Source organism: Pelodiscus sinensis, chromosome 6, assembly GCF_049634645.1.
Source record: "Pelodiscus sinensis isolate JC-2024 chromosome 6, ASM4963464v1, whole genome shotgun sequence".
Lineage (NCBI taxonomy): Eukaryota > Metazoa > Chordata > Testudines > Trionychidae > Pelodiscus > Pelodiscus sinensis.
In genome coordinates this window covers 11605556-11625311 of record NC_134716.1, presented here as the reverse complement: position 1 = coordinate 11625311, position 19756 = coordinate 11605556, and the positions used below count along the sequence as shown (strand labels likewise).

Here is a 19756-nt window from a genome sequence, read left to right as displayed (position 1 = left end):
ATAAATTGCTTATAAAAATATCCAGTATTAATCGTGCATTGATCCAGCCTCTGACAGTGATGATCTTGTAAAGAATAGCTTACTATTGCTTTTTGCAGTATTTATGTATACCCCTTCCTCTGAACTCTTTACTGAACTGATGTCTCAGCCCGGTGTCAGGGGAGAGATGGCTTTGGTTATTGTGTCCTCTTTCAGATGAAATTTAAAACTGAAGCCCTGTTCTGCTGTGATAAAGATCCCCAGCATTCTTTGCAGATGTAGGTTTGTTAGCCCTTGTTTACTGCCAAAGTTCCATCTCAGGTAATTACTTTTACTGACTTAAATTGCCCTACAGTTCCAATTCATTATAGTTTCTGGTCTAGACACAATTTCAATTGGACAATGCATTCTTCATGTTGTGTCCTACACTGCTGTGCAGTGTTGACACATGCACTGCTACACAATGCTGCATTTCACCCTGCTGGTGCCCGCATTTCAAACAATCATGTAATGAACCCTGTGTGTCAGTTTATAAAGCACTTTTTACTAGTTACTCTGTTCATTCAAGTGGCTGAGGTCTGTGCAGTAGATCTTGACTTGATGGTGACTCCCACTGAGGGAGTCAAAATGGTTTCCACATAATGGGATTTCTGTTTTCTTTTGAGTTTGCTTTCAGAAATATTAAATGTAAAAAAAAAATCTTAAGTTGCAAAGTCGAGTGCTGAAAAGCAGGAATTACGGCTGCCTGTTTGCAATCTTAATTTAGCCTCCTGGTGTACACGCATTACGATAAGTGTAATTCTGTGATCACATACAATTTTCCCCCTTCTTCCCCCCAAGGAGCCAAGCTTGATTAGTTGCACAGGCGGAACTGCGCTCTGGGAATGAATCTGAATGTTGTAAGTAAATCAAAATATTATTTGTAGCATTCCCTACCTCATTTTGTTGCAGAAGCTGGAAGAGGTTAGTGAATGAGATGGGGACTGCTAAAGGAGATAGGAAGGTCTGATGGATAATGCAGCTGCGTGCTGCCTGGCACTGAGTATTGGGTTCTACCCTTTATACCACAGAGCTCCTGTGACGGTGGACAAGATGCTTAAATAACAGGGGATCATTTATTGTTTGCTCCCCACTTTCCAGGTGGACCTAATAATACCACTTTCCTCCCAGGGTGTTATGAAGAAAAATTCATTACATGTTTGTGACGCACTCAGATACAGTGGCAATGAATGCCATGGAAAAGCTATTCAGAATATAGTGTAGTAAATCACCGAGGCCAGTATAAGGGGGTGTAACAAGCATTCTCTGCCTTCTAATGGGCCCTCCCCCATGTTGGCACGTGAACATAGCAAGTGATCCTTTCAGCAGAGAACTGTGACCACCTGGCGTTTCCTAGTCAGGCTTTGTAAATCCTGCCTGGCAACCTATAAACCCTCCATGCTGAGTTGTAACATGCGCACAGCTGATCCAATGACATAGAAGTCGTTGGGTTGCACATTGATGTGTCAGTGATGACCATGACAGGTTTCACTGAGTTGTTCTTGTGGCGGCCTCTCTTAGCAAACTGGCAGGTCATTATGGGGTATTCATGCCCCAACCCTGTGGATGTCAGCTTTTGCCACTTCATATTTGGGGGCAGAATATTGATTCTGTACTGGTGCCAATTGTTACACACTAAACTGGTGGATATGCAGTTACATGCCACCATGCGCATCATCTGCAGTGCATTTCACTCCACTCCCATAGCTTCCAGTTCTACGCAATACTGCTCCTCCTCATGTCAGATGAGAGGTTGCCACTAGCCAGTCACTGGGGAAAGTATGCACCAACCCAAGCCTGCTGTTGCACTAAGACCTTTTTAAACTACCAGCTGCATCTTTGCTATCATGTTGCCTATTGAGAGCTCATCTACCATGACAGGAAGAAACATTCTGGCAAGAGGAATTGATAGCTGTTATAATTCCCAACCAGGCCCTCATCGCTGACCACACAAGCTGCCCATCTGGTTTTGACCTGCCCACTGGCCAATGGCCTCTGTTGGACAGGTTCTAGACTGAGCAAGGTCTCTGTGCAGCCAGCCAATATCACTGGGGTCTGTGTGACAGCCCTTTGGGCAGCTGTGGTGCTACACAGATGATGATGTGCATTGTTAATGAATGCCTGCTGCCTAGGTTCAGTGGCGGTCTAGAAGAATGGCATCACACCATTGAAAATGCCATTGCTTGGCAAGGCTACTATGCATGAGAAAGGCCTCGTAAGGTAAGGCACTGGTGGAACCAGGAAGACATAGTCCACAAGCAACTAAATAGAAGTGTTGGGAGATGGCAAAGGCCAGTCAGGGCCCAGCACAGGAGATGAAGACATTTCTGACCAGTGGCAGTACTGGAAATTGAATAACCTATCCTTCCTCTGCTTTAACCCAAGAAGGCCTGGACAGAGGCAAATTGTGACTGCACTCTTCAATTAAATCAATGACAGACTTAGATCAATGAGAGACTTTTTTGATTCATTTAGGGGAGTGAAGGCCCAAGGGACCTAGAAGCCATGGAAAACAGGGTCTTGTAATGGAAAGTGTCCACAGTCTCACTGATAGGGAGCACTGCCAGCTCTTTCTATGATAAGGAACCTTTTTTTTTCTATTTTTAATGGGTTCTTAGCCCAGCTCTTTGTTTTGCCTCTTTGATCTTTCTGATACAGATAAAGTCAGGCCCAGGTTCCTGAGGCAGGCAGCTACCTGACTTTTGGGTGGAATTATGGGAGTTAGATATTTGCATAGCATGAGATAAATGGCACCTACATTGTACCTACAAAGCAGTGCATTCAAATTGGGGGACAGAGTTCAACAAACTTTGCCTCTTGGTAAAACAGAGCTGCAAAAGCAATGCCAATCACAGAATTTGGGGCAGCCAAAGAAAAGAACAAGCTCTCTCATGCTCAAGTATTTGTGTCCTTCAACTTCTTTTCCACATGAAAACAGGAAGAGCAGAGGTGCCTGAAAATGGCAAGTCATGTGAGGGGGAAGCCATTCACATTCTCTCAAACTAAACACAAATTATTAGAGTTGTGTTTTAGTTCAGCTATAGTGAAATTTGCGCCTGTACTGCAGCTCTGCACAACCTAGCACCATTTAAGTACAATTTTCAATGTAACGTGGGCATTATGTGGTGCATAGGACATGTAGTATGCCCTCTGCATAATGCAATTTCACTTGATATTTGGGCTGAGGTAGGAATCATTGTATCTCCTCTACCCCACTCCCACACTCTGACTTTGGAGTAGGGCAATCTCCCGCTCAATGCCTGACAATGCTAAACCCAGCTCATTCCAGAGACTCCCAGTCCTGATGCACTCATCAGGCTGGCATTTGCACCATATTGCTCGATGCTTCATTAGGGCCATGTCTACACCAGGCAATCATTGCAAATTTACCAAGGTTGACTTCTGGGCACCCGATTTTAAAAATTCCAAGTTCTGTCTCCTCACTAAGGGGAAGAACTGAATGTACTCCGAGGTAACACATCCACATTAACAATGCCTGCCTCAGGCTCAGAGCCCCAGAAAGCACTCTGGGGGCCTACGGGACTAAGGTCCTAGTATAAACCAGGCCTAGGAGAATAAAGGGTCTTTCATTCTTATGCAAAAGATTTGTTGGTGAGTCGTGTTTTTAATTGACAGCTGCACCCCTCTGTGCATAACTATGCATTGTGGGCTCTATTTCCGTATACTTCCAAGTGAATCACAAGACTCGAGGGAAAGGGAGGCAGCAAGAAAACAAAACAAAAAACCCAAGGGTCATTATTCTCTCCATGCAAGATGCAAATATTTCTTGCTGTGGGGAGAAAATTGGGCCCAAGCAGCATACAATCTGCTCTGACGACATGATGCATAATTTCTTTCTTCCTGTCCCATGGGATGTTACTTCCTGATTTATGTCCAACATATTAAATTATTTACAGACAAAAGACTTGTGGGGATGGCTGTCTCATGCACATGGCAGTTTTGTGTGCCAGACATACAGCTGGCATTGTTTCCATATGTGAAAAAGAGACATTTTGGATTCATCTAAACAAGTTCTGCAGCTTCCTACCCAAGATCTAATTTTTGTTTTGTTTTGTTTTAATTAGGCAACACAGTTTATATTGCCTTTAATCACAGCATACTCACCACATAATTACTCTCTAAATACATGTATAAGAATTGTTTGTGTGTGCAGAGGTGAGGGAGTGAGAGGGTAGATGTAATTATGTATATAGGGAAATGTAATGATTAATTATCTTGAGTATGTAATCTTACCAAGAGGTTTGATAAAGTGCAAGCAAAACAATCTCTTCCTCTGTACTAATTACTTACAGCAGGGCTGGAACCAGCTGTCCTGACTCATGAAAAATTCCCATTCAACTCTACCGGAAGGGAAGTCCACAGTGGAGTTTTGCCTGAGTAAGAACATATATATAGTGTGCCGTATTCTGATCTTGGATACTCCAGGGTAAATCCTCAGTAACTCATTTAACTTCAATAGACTTACTCTGGATTTACTCCCATGAAACAGATCAGAATCTGGCAAATATGCATCATCCTCATTGCAGGGTTCCCTCCCGCCCCAACCCACCCCTTTGCTGGCACACACAAGTTGAAACTCTCTAGTCTGGCATTCTCTGGTCTGGCAACATCCATGGTCTGGCATGATTTTAATTAGCTGGATGTTTACTTTCCATGGGCATGGGCAAGTTTCCCATGGTCCTGTAAAGTTTATTTACAGCCACCAATCCTGGCGCTCAGCGTTTTGTACTGTTATTTAGCTCCAGTTTATCCCTAAATGTCTTCTAAGAGTCCAGTAAGCAGTGCAAGCATAGATGCCATTATTTAATGTTTTTTATGTTTTATCTACTTATTTCCATTTGCCAATACAGTAAAATTGTATAACAACACTAACACTTTCTTATGAAGAGAGCTGATAAGCCTTGGCTAGACATAGACTAATATACGCTGTATCAATACAGTCATATGTTATTAAGCAGCATTGCAAGTGTTGTTCCGTTTATTTGCTTCACCAAAATAAAAATAAAAATAAAAAGAGACCCACTCACTATAATATTGACCTACTGTGAGTTCAGCAAATTGTCTGGTTTGGCACTGGTCAGGTCCCAAAGGGTGCTGGACTAGAGAGGTTTAACTTGTAGCACAAATGTTACTTTCAATTTACAAGAGTCTTTTCCCATGGTGCACTAGACAGAATAACTGAATAAACTTGGTACTTGAAGGTTGTTTTCCTGATGAATGACAAAGTCAATGGAAATCTCTTCCAATGCCTCAATTTATCAATTTTTAATATGGTCTCATTTTAATAAGTTCTGAATTGTTATAGAATTTGAATGTTCAAACACAGGTTTTTTTCAGATGAAAAAATTATCTTACTATCAGACTAGATATTTTCCCGTTGAAGAAAGATAATCTCTTAGTGACACTCCAAGCATCATATATTGGTATGTAGGACCTGCTGCCATCTGTAAAGGACCATGCAAAGCCAGCTCTTCTAAAGGTCTAAGGCCTGGATTTTCCAGCCCTCAGTACCCACATTTTTAGAGCAAGACTTTCAAAAGAGCTCAGCATCCCAAAGCTGATGTTGTCTTGATGGCCAGATGTTTGTAAAGAACCCAGCACCTAATGTAGGGCAGACTTCTACTATTTCTCCCTGCCCCCATGCACACGGCACCTCTGCTCCTCCCTGGAATTATTTTGAGATCTTAACACTGTTAAGGAATTCTTACTCACACACACCCCAAAAATAACCACAATCAGACCTGGTTTGGTAAAGATTCCAGCAACACCAAAAGAATTGCCACTAACTTAATTAAATTAGCTCCTGCTTTTTTTGCCTGCCCCCAGATCTTCTGCACCGCTTCACATGGAAAGAATAGTCTGTTCTTTTCTGCTTTATACCTTTCAGACAGAAGTGCCCAGGAATGAGTGAGAGAAATCAGGATGAGCAGAGGAATAAATAGCAAATTTTATGTAAATAGGCTTTTTACGTAAAAAAGAAATCTCAGTATTCAGGTATAATGCCTGCAAACTATTAAACAATATTTAGTCCTACTAACCCTTTTTTCCCCATCTAGGAGTGAGAGTTTAGGTAGAATTTTGGAGTCAATGTTAAAGGAGACCCTCCCTGCCCCCTGCTATGGTATAATTCACTATTTTAAAGCTTAAAAATTCACTCTATTATTAAAGTTCTCTGACACGGATGCACTGAAAGGTATCTGAAGAGGCAAAGTTTGGTGAGGGTCTGTTCTTGTCATAATCCTGTAGTTTGTCTTTATACTGTGAGAAAATAAACCCTTAGTTCTCAAGCAAAACATCTGAGCAGGACCACAAACTACAGAATTGTGACAAGAACAGATTAGCCAACTTCCATTTCCCTTTCTCATCACAATTTTCATTTGATTCCTTGTTTTCATGATTGATTGTAATGACAACTGGAACTGACATGTGGATGTAGAGCTCTGGCCATGAGGATAAGGAGGGTAGGAAATGGGTTCCAAATGAATTTTAAAATGCACAATGTGAGACAGGCTGAGTGATTTATAGTTCATTCAGGTCGCTCCAGTCGTGGGGGTCTCTCTCTTCATCTCCCTACTGCACAATAGCCACTCACTAAACTTTGCCTCCTCAGATACCTTTCAGTGCATCAGTGTGAGTGAACTTTAATTCCCTCACTTACACATACATCATGACACCTCATACATCGTGTGCATTTCACTCAGACCTTTGATGTCGTTTAATAATAACTAGACAAAACTGACATCCACATTCCAAAAACCCCTGGAGCTGGCTGGCTGCAGAATAAGGTGGGGCATGACTTTTGAAGGTCTCCCCCTCCCCTCCTTGTCCTTACTCTTCACACTCACCTTGCTTAAGCAAAGGTTCTTCTTTTTGCTTTATCCTTCTAACCTATTGGTAATTTAGACATTTCAAAATAATTGACAGGAACTTGTCTGGTATCAGTAGCACAGTCACACAAAACCTACAGGATAAGGTATTGTTTTAAGTAGGCAGTAAAGCAAATCTTTGCAACATAAAGGCTTACAGCTCACTTGTTCATACTGGATGCTTATTTCCTAAGGGGTGGGTTCTTATCAGTGGGTGCATTAAGGGCTGTAGCCAGGTTTTATTACTCCAAAAATAGTGACAAACTAACTCAGTCATTGATTCCAAAAATACCATTCATGTCTATGTCTCAACATAAATAATTGTTGTTCATAAAACTGGTTGAATTATAGTGGGTGTTGGGCAGTTGCTATATTACCTTTCCATGCATCCAGATCTATCGTTTGAAACTTTTAATGAGTGGAGTTGTCTGTGGGGCAGCCACCAATGGTGGAAATCTTTGGCAAAGTGGATTGCAGACATTTGGCAGAAAGGTGTAAAGCTAGAGACCCAGAGTGGGAGTTTGTGGGCCCTGCTGCTAATTGGCTCTGATCTCATGACACTGTCCAAGGATCCATCCTGAGTGTTCAAGCATACATGGGGTCTAGGCAATGGCCCTGTACCCTGTTCCAGTGGAGGGATACACCTTGCTTCCCTCCATGTGAAATATTTGGGAGAAACTTGAAAAGGGGGATGCTGACAGAGACTTTTCCTCATAGCTGTCATCTGCTGGTTTTCCTGTACAAGGCAGTGATGGTCAGATCTTTTGGTTTCTGTGTGTGTGAGTGAGTGTGAGTGAGAGAGAGAGATTCTGGGAACCAAAGCAAAGCAAAATATTTATTTACTTCTGTGTAGAACTGATTTAAAACACTGCCATTCTGATGTGGTACCATTTTACACTCACTACCATTCTGACGTGAGAGCATTTTACACCCACTTTTAAAAGGTTTAAATGACTTCACAAAGAGCATGGAGATGAGAAGCAGGCACATAAAGTACAACACAATCAATTAGGAACCCCAGTACACCCCTCTTGTCTAATCAAGTTAACTTGCTTAATCCTGATACTAAATTGTTGGTATATAATGCTCAGTAGTATTTCAGTGTCCATTGTAACAGCAGCAGCATCTTGTAATATGGTCAGCAGTGCAAGATCTCTGATGCAATCAGAAGCAGTTTGGATTTATTGTATAATGAAGTGCTCATTGTGCACAATATTCTATGCCAGCCATCAAAGAGTTAATTAATTCCATGCATGAGCTAAAAATGAAGCACCTGAGCTACTGCATCTGTTTATGGGCTAAAAGTTTATGGGCTCAATGTTTTAATCTATTTTCCACCTGTGTTTGTAGATAGGTTTAGAAGAGCTGAGGGCTATAAAGGAGATTGACTTTGGGGAATGGATAGCACACTCCTATGTCCTTCTCCATCATTTCTGTGTTTAAATAGGAGTTACGCATATTGTACAAGAAATAGCGATAAAGGACTTAGCGCAGAAAAGAAAATAATATTTATATACAGATCTTTTAGCAGAGCTTCCATCTCATTATATCAAAGTAGTTTACAAACATTAATAGAGTAAGTCTAGCAGGCACCGATCCCACAAGCTACTTGTCTGAGGTAGTTTTTATCCCTTTTCTAATGATGGAACAAAAAAGAGGCTCAGTGACATAACCAAGGTCACATAGCAAATCCCCATATAAACTAATGTGCAAGCCACATGACTTGATTGTTTCCTTGCACATGATACACCACTGTAAAAAAGAGCATAATATGCTACCATATAATAATTTTAACAACTTTTCCTTTGCTTTGTACTGATATAAAAGGCTACATGACATTCAGGGTATAGTGTGAGCCATAGGTGGGCCTGCAGGGATTAAATTTGTGTTCTTCTAGGCCAGCCTTGAGGACTACTAGCAAAAACACCAGATGTTCTTTATCAGACGGCCTTCAACAGCCAAAACTCTCTTTGCTTGCTAGCTGAGAACCTCATATGAGATAAATAACATGACCTCGGCTCTCAGTCCCCTGGGAACAATGAGAGTGGCATTAGGCCAACCAGCACAAAGTCAGTAAACAGCTAAAGTAGCTGTGGTCAACCCCCATCTCACGAGGCACATGCGGCTCTTGCCCCCCAAAAGTGCAGCTTGCGAAGCCGCTCCTGTGCCCCCCCAAAGATCCCCATCCCTGCCAGCTCCCCCTGGCCCCCAGCTTCCCTGTGCTTACTGGGTTGGAGCTGTGGGGTTTTAAAAATGGCACCCAAGATGGCAGCCATCTTAAAGGGGTAGCCTTCTTTTTAAAAAATTTTTTTGTTTGTTTGTTTTTTGCTTTACAATTCTGGTGTGGCTCTTCCCATTTTTTCTGCCATTGTTTTGGCTCTCTCTGTTAAATGGGTTGGCCACCCCTGAGCTAAAGTATTAGATCACTGGGAGTCCCGCCCCTCCGGGATACGTACCAGGGACCTGAACTTCGGAGGGTGCCCTGGGTCCCCCAGCTGGAGCCATGTCCACTGTGGCCTGGTGCGAGGTGACCAAAATGGGACTCACTGCAGACTGAAAGGGAGTAAACATTTCCAAGTGCCTGTTGGTCACTTACATTCATTGCTTTGCCTATGCTGATTGTTGTATTACTTTGCAGTAGCTGTGAAACTATCTGGCAGTATTAAGCCCGTAATAGTAGTGATGTAGTGAGATTTGTATTATTTTGCAGTAGCTGTGTAACGATTTGCCAGTATTAAGCCCGTAATAGTAGTGACATAATGAAATTAATAAAAGCAACTATTCCCAATTGATTCTGTCTTGAAGCGAATACACAACCCTGTTGGGCTCTTGCCCTGTGACTTGATACACAGTAACACTGAATTGGGCCTAGTGTTTCAAGTCCCAAATTTATATGTAATCATCAGCTGCAATAAATTGGGGTACCTTGTGATTTACACCAGCTGGGATGCTGGCTCTCTTGTTCAAACCAGTAAAGCACAATGCTTTCTGGTACATTATAATCTGCTGTTCTATACTATTGGAATATGACAGATATAAATTTTAACCTGGATAAAATGTAAAACATGAATGGAATAGAAATATGCAGTGTGTTCTATTGTTGAGCCAACATAACTTAATTAGAATATACATGAAATGAATTTGTCTTCAGTTTCTAAAAGCAATTCCTTTTAATTCAGGTAATGTGCAAGAAATCTACTGCTACACATTCTGGAAGATTTTTACATAGTGTTAGTTTTAGAATAATAATGAGTTCCAACACATCAGATTGAAAGAAAATTATTGTCTCAGAAAATCTGCTGTTCTAAAAAGAAAGCCAATAAAAGTAATGGGTTGGTTCTATTGTTGCACTCTTTGATTAGTACCTTTTAGAAAATTCTCCATGCTTCAGAAAACATTTGAGTGAAAATGAATGCATTATCTTCCTACAATCTGTTCTAAATTCACTGAGAGCCTCCTGCAAAATCCATGAAAATCAGTACTGAGCCTTTCATGGTTTTTGGTGGCATTTGCATCAGGCCCTATCCGACTAGCATGCTGCAATTAAAACATCTGCACTTTCTAGGTTACAACTGGTGTGGTGGCTGCTGAAACATATCTAGGAATGAATGTTGAAATTACTGTGTATATTTTAGTTAAAACAAGTAACTGGTGCAACTGTTGAAAGAACTATAGAGTTCCCATAGTGGCAAAAAGTGTTTTGCTACTGAATATAAAATATGTGCTGGTGATTTCAAGTTCGGTATCAATCATGGGTATGGTGTGTCGTATATGTGGATGGGATTGCCTGTACTAGTAAAGTGATGTAGTGTTAATATAGACAAAGGCCCTGATTCACCTTTGTCCTGTACCTTGTGTAGTCATTTACAACAGTGCAAAGAGGGTGTAACATGCTACCCATTCACAATGGTGGTGCTTTACATTTGCTTTTCACTGCCATAAATGACTGAACAAGGTGCAAGCCAATGAAGAATCAACCCCTTTGCTTCTACTGCCCGGGTTAAATCTCCAAGGATGCCCAGTGCGAACTGGATATCTGAAGAAGCAGAGCAAATTCACCTGTGCAGGCACTTGTACAGTTTAGTATATTCTGTGTTTTATCACCTAAACAACCCAACTTCAGCATGTGTATCAAACACTACAATGGTGGCCAAAACTTGAGGAGACCCAGCTTAGCTATCATAGCCTTCCCTGGGTGCAGAATGATGACTACATTGACAGAGTTCCAGATCTGTTTTCAGCTGTCCTGTGACTCCATTCAGTTTTACTCTGCTCTGTAAACTTGTCTAAGTATTTTTATTTTATGGCCACTTCCATTAAAATAATTTGCAACTTTCACCTGAAAAATGTTCACCATTAAAAACATTTCAATACCCACTATTTGAAATAGGTAGAGGTTTGTGGAGGAAGGGCAGAGAATTAAACCCATGAAGCAACCTGTAAAAAAAGGCCAGATGGTGGTGAGAACACTAAAGGAGAGAAATGTGCTAAAGTAAACTTCCTTCTCTTCCCAGGTACCAAGCATTCCATTCACACAACACTGTGACCCTTCAGCCCTTTCTCTTTGACAAAATTAAACTGAAAACAGTACAATGTTAAGCCATTTCAAGAGCACAAATCATCATCTTATTGGTCCTATAAAACTGGAGATTATTAGTGTCACATATTGCTGCATGCCATGTTGTTATCTACCTATTTATAAAGTTTGTTGTTGTTGTTGTTTGTTTTTGTTTGTTTATTTTTTGCTTTTGTAGAGTGCCCCTGTTGTAACAGTAGCAGACGGAAATACCAGATTTCTGAGGGATGGGAGAAGAAACCAAACAGTCTAGAAAACTGTCATGAAAGCTTGGGGAAAGGAAAAAATCAGATGCAAAACCATTCATTTGGATTAGTAAAAAAAAGGTGTTTATAACCATTTCTCTACTTCTTTCCAGCATCCTCCTCTTCAGAACTATTTTTCAGAGTGGAAGGATACATAGTTTAAACTCACTGAATCTGCAAACAGAGTTGTTTTATTTAATGACATATAAATTAAGAGGCCTGATGCTAGTGGATATGAACTATACCAGGATGTACTACAAGAGGCTATCCGTGCACCCTGCAGGGAGTTGAAAACATATAATCAATACATCTAAAACATGCACCCACAAGTTGTAGCATTCACCACAGGTAGCTGCTAGGGTTGCCACACTTCCCAGTTTTGCCAGGGGTCTCCTGGAATTGGGCTGTGTCTCCCAGGCCATGTCTAGACTGCCACTTTTTATTTTTCTGATTGTTTTTTCATTTACATTGGGCCAAATTTTGGAAAAACTTCCTCTTTCAGAAGAGCCCTTCTTCCTTGTGAAATGAGGACGACAGGGCTTCCAAAAGAGCATGTCTGCTCTTCCGCAAAAAATGTCGGAAGAACAGACACGTTCCCTGGAGGCAGCAGAATCTAGACATCTCCTCTGAGGCTACTGTTGCCAATCTATGGGGATTTTAGAATGCGAAAAGTCCTACAGCACAGCAGGGCTAACATAGATTGACTGTCTGCTCTGGCCCAACACCGCTTCTAGACATGACTATCACATTCTTGCAGTCCTAGGAAGGATCAGGGGGTTTCCATGCACAGCCCTCAATCTCCCTTCCCGCCTCCCTCCCCCCGCCCTGCAGCCTCCTGCAGTGCTGCCTTCACAGCTCTCATTGGCTGGGCTCTATGGTCAATTGGAGCTGTAGGAGCAGTACCTGCAGGCAGGGGCAGCACAGAGACACTCCCCCCCCCCCCCAGGAGCCACAGAGATGTGCTGGACACTTTTGGGAGTGTCACAAGGTCAGAGCAAGCAGGGAGCCTGCCTTAGCCCTGAAGCTCCAGGAGCCACCAGAGTTGCATGAGAGCTGGCTGCCTATATCCTGAGCTCTGTTTCAAATTGCTTATATAGTCATTAAAATAAGATGATGTTTGCTGCGGTTGTCAGTTCTTGTCTCTGGACTACTTTCATTAGGACCAATATCTATCTATTAGCTTCACAGAGGCGCCTGGAGTACAAATCATTTCCAGGTTGCCATAAACGTCTGCCTTTTACCAACAGTAAATTCAGACATTTAAAAAAAATCAGGACTGCCAATCTTGATTTGTTTTAGGGATGCATTCAAGTGCCAGCCTTGTAATACCACGCTAATGATGCTGACTTTCATTTCTGCACCGTATCCCTTAGATGGTCAACAGTTTTAACAGTTAAAAGGCAAATTGGCCTGTGCTGTCTCCCAGACTCACCCTGATGACTTGCCTGTGCCGCTGGACTTGTTTTGGTTCAGTTTGTTTCATCACAGCAGGGGCTAAAGTCCTTCTGCATCAGATGAAGAGATTACAGGATAAGAAGAGCCCAGGTAATAAGCAATGCTTTATAGGGGGAATGATTAGTTTATTACATTTTGTTTAGCTTTACTGTCTGTGCGCCACTCTGCAAACTCCCTATTAGCTGCATGGGGAGGAGGGGGAAGATGTTACAGCTTTCAAGGTTCAAGCTAATAAAAAAAATGAGCTTTTACTAGTAAATAAGGATGTCCTAAGCCCTTATTTCCATAGTATTTGAAGTTACCACTTCACAGACTTTTCTGAAGAAGAATGTGCATAGGAGCTGGCTGCCTGTATACTGAGCTCACTTTTAAATTGCTTACCCTAAAATATGATGATGTTAGTTCCCTCTGTGCCCTACTTTCATTAGGTCCTATATCTATCTTCCTATTAGTTTCAGGGAGGCCCCCCAGAGTAGCTTTAATTCAAACAGTTGCTACTTTTCTCAACAGGACGCAGTCAGTGATTGCCATGTTCAGGTACTGCCCTTAATGCTAGCTTAAAAATATGGAGGCTAAAGAGGAAAATGACACTCCCCACCTCCCAATTTTGGCACGTACATTGTGTGTGGAAAACAATGCAGTGCATCTACAAATAGGTGAGCCCACAGAACTCCAATGCCTGTGTTGCTGTGAAAATAGCTGAGCTAAAGGAGCATAAAGCAACCCTATGTATATTCGCAAGAGTGATATGAACATTTTCATCCTAATATTGATGTGCTCATGGCTTCTTGAATAATGGCTGTAGTTGTTGATTCCAGAGCTCTGGGAACAATGGAAGGGTAGGAACCGCCTCGTACTGTTGGTATATGGAGACGTCACTGTGAACAGCTGCCTTCTTTTCAGTGTACAAAGCTTAAATATTGAAGGCCTGTAGTTCTTCCAGGAATTCTTGGCAGGTAGGATATTTCACAGCATGAGAAAGGGCTGCTTAGTATTTAAAACCACAGAATTGCTGACAAAAAAAAAAAAACTAATTCTGCTCTCAGAAAAATTCCATTGACATTAGTGGAGTGACCCAGAATTTACACTGATGTACTGAGCAATAGTATATATATCTGAAGAATAACAACAAGCATTATGGTCTCGTAGTGTCATTCTTGTATCTTAGTTTTCTCACATGGAAGCGTGAACACCCAAAAGGGCTTGATTCTAATCTCACTGAGGCCACCTCTATGGTAGGAAAGTTACACTGCTGCCACCACTGTGATTTAAATGGAGTGGAGACACTGATGCAAACTAAGGATGTTAAGCGGGTTACTTACTAATCGTGTACTCCTACTACATTTAAACTACAGAACCGCAGCAAAGGTAGGCCCAGGAGCTTGCACTTCTGTCTCCCCGTCCCTGCTACCCGCACCACGGAGAAAGTGCTGGGGGAACTGAATTTGAAGCTGGCTCCCACCAGCACCAGCTCCTTATCCCCCCGCCTCCCCTTGCTACCTCTAATACAGAGTGTGGTGTTTTAGATGCTGCTTGTAATTATTAGAACTGGGAGCACTGGCTGTTGGGAGTCTGGAAGCACAGGATACAGGAAGGAGCGGGGAGGAGATGTGCCAGGCCTGAGTGAGAGCTACAGAGGGGAACAGCAGCAGCTTTGAAAAGAGGTTTCACCTTTGTTAAATAAAGGCCTGTTGAAGTTTGTTACTGCCTTGCTTGCATGATACAACACAGAGGCAGCAAGGGGCTGGATAAGTGAGTAGTCGAGTAGTGATTCAACTACCCAATAAACCTAGGCTTATCAGGTAGTTGACTACGCGACTAGTCACTTGCATCCCTAATGCAAACCCCTAAAGAAGACACCCTTAAAGCACTTTAAACCAGTTTATCTTAATGCTATAATTTTTGTGTACTGCAATAGCATCTGAGCACCTCAGTCATGATCCAGACTTCCCTGGTGGTAGGCACTGCACAAAACACTTCCAGAAGCCCACCCTCTCCCAAAGCGCTTTCAGGGATGATTCAGCTGGGAATGCAGGACAAGGTGAATTAAAGGGAGCAAATGAGGAGGAGAGTAAGATAAATACCCATCAGAGAGAGTGAGTCTTGGGAGGAGGGTAGAAACTGAAGGAAAGGGGGCAGGAGAGAGACTGGTGCAAATATCAGCAGACAAAATAATATCCAGAGTCCCAAAGGAAGAAAAGAGTCTGTCACATGCTTGGTGATCTTGGGAGGTATCTCTGAATGAAAAGGTGCCTCCTCTGGTCTGGTCCAGTTGGGAGCTGAACAATGGGATCCCACGTGGGCCCCACCAACTGCCCCTCTTATGGCTGGGGGAGTCCCTCTGGTTATTTGGGGTGTTTTGCTTGTGGGATCTCCAAATCTGTTCAAGGCATCCTATCACATACATAAAGCATCCCTTTAAACAAATCCATCTGTCTCCCTCTCTCCCTTCCCCACTCTTCCTGCTACATGCTGGGGAGGAAGGAAAACAGCTGCTTCTGGTTTCTTTTAACAATACTTGAAAAGAGCTCCGGTATTATAACAAGAGATAAATAGATGGATATAAGCTGAGCCATCCAGTTAGTGTGCACCACTGTGCTGGAGAGATTGCCAGTGTCGTTTGCTTTCTTCGCTGCTGTTCATCTGTGGGCAGCATTGTGCGGCAGTTGGTATTGATTGTTCTGCTCCCATTTTAGCATAAATGCAAATAGAGGTTGTGTTCCATCATGTTTTATTTAGCAAAAGGCGCTGAAATAAATGAAAAGGAAATTGTTTAAAATTAAATGTTTCTGTCTCTTCAGGCATTGAGATGGGAGCTCTGATTCATTTTAGCTGTGGCTGAGAGGGAGCAGTAACAAAACAACAAGTATTTGTATAGGATTTTGTTCACAAGAGATTTGCAATTAGAAGATTAACTCCCATAATTTCTTTAAAAAAAGTTTAATGTCTTAACTGGAATATAAGATTGGTAGAACTTGCGAATTAAATTGTAAAAGACCTGCAGGTGCAATGTGTGTTCCCTGCACAAAACATCTGATGCAACTTGATCCCAAACATGCAGTCCATCTCATCATAATCCTAAATGGTTCTGAGGCACCAAACTCTGGTGCAAACACCCCTGAAATCTCCACATGTGAAAAACTGTTCTTTCCTCCCTCTCCACTGCAAAACACAGAGAAAAACACCATGCAGAGAGGCAATGAAAGAGCATTTGTTTTGAAATATAAAAATACAAACCAATTCATGATCTCAAAATGCAGTTCTAATCTGGAAAGTTCCAATGCAAAAATGGCACCCTCTTGTTCAACTGGTCTGCTCTCTATTTCTATTTGGAATCAAATCTTCTAATTTTATTAGCTTTTTTTCTATTATTTTTATTCCTATTAGTGGCCACAGAGTCAATGCCAGTATGGAAGAGTGAACTGGCCTCTCTTTTGGATCATGTGTCAAACAGAACTGTATCCAAGAGCACAATGTTAAAAGACAATGAGCTTGCACACATGTAACTGGTGGTAGAATTTGTGCAGTGTAAAAGAGTTTGCTCTAAAACAGGAATATATGCAAAGTTTACCTGGGTTTCTTTTGATGGAATGGAAAATTTAGACCAGCTTTACTGAAGTGGTTGTTTGGTTCACAAATCTTTTGAGCAAACCTGGTTGTGTTGACACTAGCAGAATGCTCAGATCCATAGGGTTCTGACATGAAGCCAGCAGGCCACTCTCTGGTTTCCACTGACCTTTGCTTTGACCTCTAGAACAAAGAATCAAAGTGATATTCATGGGGTGTGAACCCACATGGAGTTCAGCATAAGAAAACACATGTTCAAAGGACAATGCCTGCTCTGGCCGGACCCCTACCGGTATTGTACTGCATATCCCAACACTATTCACCAGGCTAACTTTACAGAACAAAGGTATGTTCTATGGGGCAGCCACTTCAGCATCCCATACTGTATAGAATACATTCCTGTATGGAGTTGCAAAATAACAGCTGATGCATTTTACTAAGAATAGCCTCTGTACAGCATTGAAGGATACTTTCAACATTCATAAGCATATGTAATACTAAAGTGATTTCCATCTGGGCTATACTACTGCTGTGAACCAGAGCTGTGATGTTTGGGGCAGCTACAGAGGGACTGGCTCTACAAGGGATTCTGAAGCCAATGGTATTTTAGGGCACTCAGCATTTCACAGAGTGGGCAATGTAAAGTATACTGGCCATGAAATCCTTGGCTTTGTTCTAGGTGCCAGTGCAAGCAGTGTCAGGAGCTGTTGTGCAAGATCTACAGAGCTGTGAACTCTGTTTCTGTCAGGAGAAACATAACCTGCCTCTAAACACAGAAACACTCGAGAGTCACTAAGTACACACGATGAAGGAGGCAAAGAGTGTGGTAAGTATTCAAGCTGTGAGTATATTGATAGAAATACTCAAGGTCATCCATGTTGCTTAGCTCCTGCAAATCACTGCGGTATGTAATACTACCAGCTCTCTCCATCTTTGGTGAGTTTTCTTAAAGCCTCAGCTCTTGAAGCCATATGAAAATATGGGAATTTCAGTTTTCATATGGAAAAACAAAGAGTGGGTTTTTAGCACCAAGGAAAGTTTGAAAACATGAACCACTTGGAATTTGGCCTATAGTTTTTTTAAAAAGTTTCAGTCCATTTTTCCCCCACTTTCCCATTGGACAGATTTTCTATGAAGCACTGAGATTGAAGAAACAGAGACAAGATCACCCCCAAATGTGCAAAGATATTTAAAATGAGAGGAAAGCAGCATACTTAAAAACAAACCTTGTATGAAAATTAGAAACTATCTGTCTCCAGTGATTAGTTTCTCAGCTCTCATGTTCAGTGACAGTTATTTAAGCCAAGTATGCTGAGGCCACAACAATTAAAGCAGGAAATAAAGTCAGCAACTAGGGGGCTGGACTGGGATTCAGGGTGTGTCTACACTTAAAATATTACAGTGGCAGAGCTGCAGCTGCACTGTGGTAGTACATCACTGTAGACCAAGAATGGGCAATAATTTTGGTAGGTGGTCAAGGGCTGCACTTTTCTATGGAGGGGATGCAGGGTCTGGAATGGAGGTTGAGTGCAGAAGGGAGCTCGGGGCCAGGGGCTGGGGTGCAGGAGAGGGTGTGGGGTCTGAGAGGGAGTTTGGCTGAAAGGGGGTTGTGGTCTGGGGCAGGGATTGTGGTGCAGGGTCTGAAAGGCACATGGATGAAAAAGAGGATTCTGGCCTGGAGGAGGAGTGTAGGATGGGGTGCAGGGTTTTGAAGGGAGTTGTGACTTGTGACAAGGGGGGTGCAAAGGGTTTGGGTGGTGACCTGGGGCAGGAGATTGGGGTTTGGGAGGGGTTAGGGGGTGCCAAAGATAAGCTCTGGTCAGGAGGCACTTACCTGGGAAGCTCCCAGCCAACAGCCCAGAGGGAGCTTCGGGCAGGCTCCCTCACTGCCAGTAGCCTCAGACCACACAATGTGGCTGGCTGTTCCATGTGTCTCTCCGTGCCATGTGCTGGGTGGGTAGGGAGGCTTTGCGTACCCAGCACAGTCTCTCAGCTTCCATTGGTTGGTTACTGGCCAATAGGAGCTGAGACATTGTGGTGGAGTAGGGGCAAGTGTGTGAAGCCTCCCCTTCCCTGTGCATGGCACTGAAAGCCCCATGAAGCAGCCATCCACTATGAGTGGTGTGGAGCTGCTCTATGCCCAAGGGTCCCAGCAGAACGGGCTGCAGGCCTGATTAAAAGGCTTGGGGGGCCCGATCTGGCCTGCAGGCCGTATCTTGTCCACCCTTGCTATAGACATTCACTAAAGTAATAGGAGGGTCTCTGCTATCATGATAGATAATCCATTGGCTTAAAGGGAAAATAGCTAGGTTGACAGTTAATTGGCCTAGCACTGTCTGCACCGGGGAGTAGGGTTCACTTAGTTACAACTCAGAGGATGGGAGAGAGCTGTAGCTATGGCAATGTGAGTTTTCTGTGCAAACTAGCCCACAGATAATCTGCATTCAGTTTGCCACAGACATTGGACAAATCACTTAGAATGGGACCCACAAAGGGACTTGGGCTTGGTAATGCTTAGCGTGAGAGCACCTAACTTTCGGGGACCTAGAAAATCACAGGAACAGCACTGAGACCCACAAAGCTCAAGTTAGGCACCCAAAGGGGAGAGACAAGCCCTTCACAATAGGATTCACAAATGCAAGCACCCTCAGCAGGGAGTCACCTAAACTAGACAATGGCACATGCACAAAGGAATACAGACTTTCTCTCTGGTCCAATGGCATTCCAGTGTGGATAGATACCTAAAAGTCACGGGGCACATGGAAAGAGAGAGAGAGATTTTGTAGTGCATTTTTATGCACCAGCTTGCAGTGGCAGGAGACCCAGGCTATGTCTGCACTACCGGGTTATTTTGAAATAAGTTATTTCAAAACCTGACTCTCCCACACCCAAGGTGAATGCTCTAAGTACAGGGTTGCAACCTCCTCCTTCCAACCTTAGAATAGGACCCAACCCCAAAGGTGTTGTTGAGTACACTTACAGCTGTGCCTCACATGCCGCTTAGGCAG

At 42.7% G+C, this 19756-nt stretch overlaps 1 long non-coding RNA gene across 1 annotated transcript; it reads right to left on the bottom strand.

The window, feature by feature from the left end:
• Positions 1-15674: 15674 nt before the first annotated feature.
• Positions 15675-18675, bottom strand: LOC142830028 (uncharacterized). Its single transcript, XR_012905041.1, has 3 exons — positions 18583-18675; positions 16753-16931; positions 15675-15929 (listed from the first exon to the last, which is right to left on the bottom strand). It is a non-coding gene; the product is annotated as an uncharacterized LOC142830028 (long non-coding RNA).
• Positions 18676-19756: the final 1081 nt, after the last annotated feature.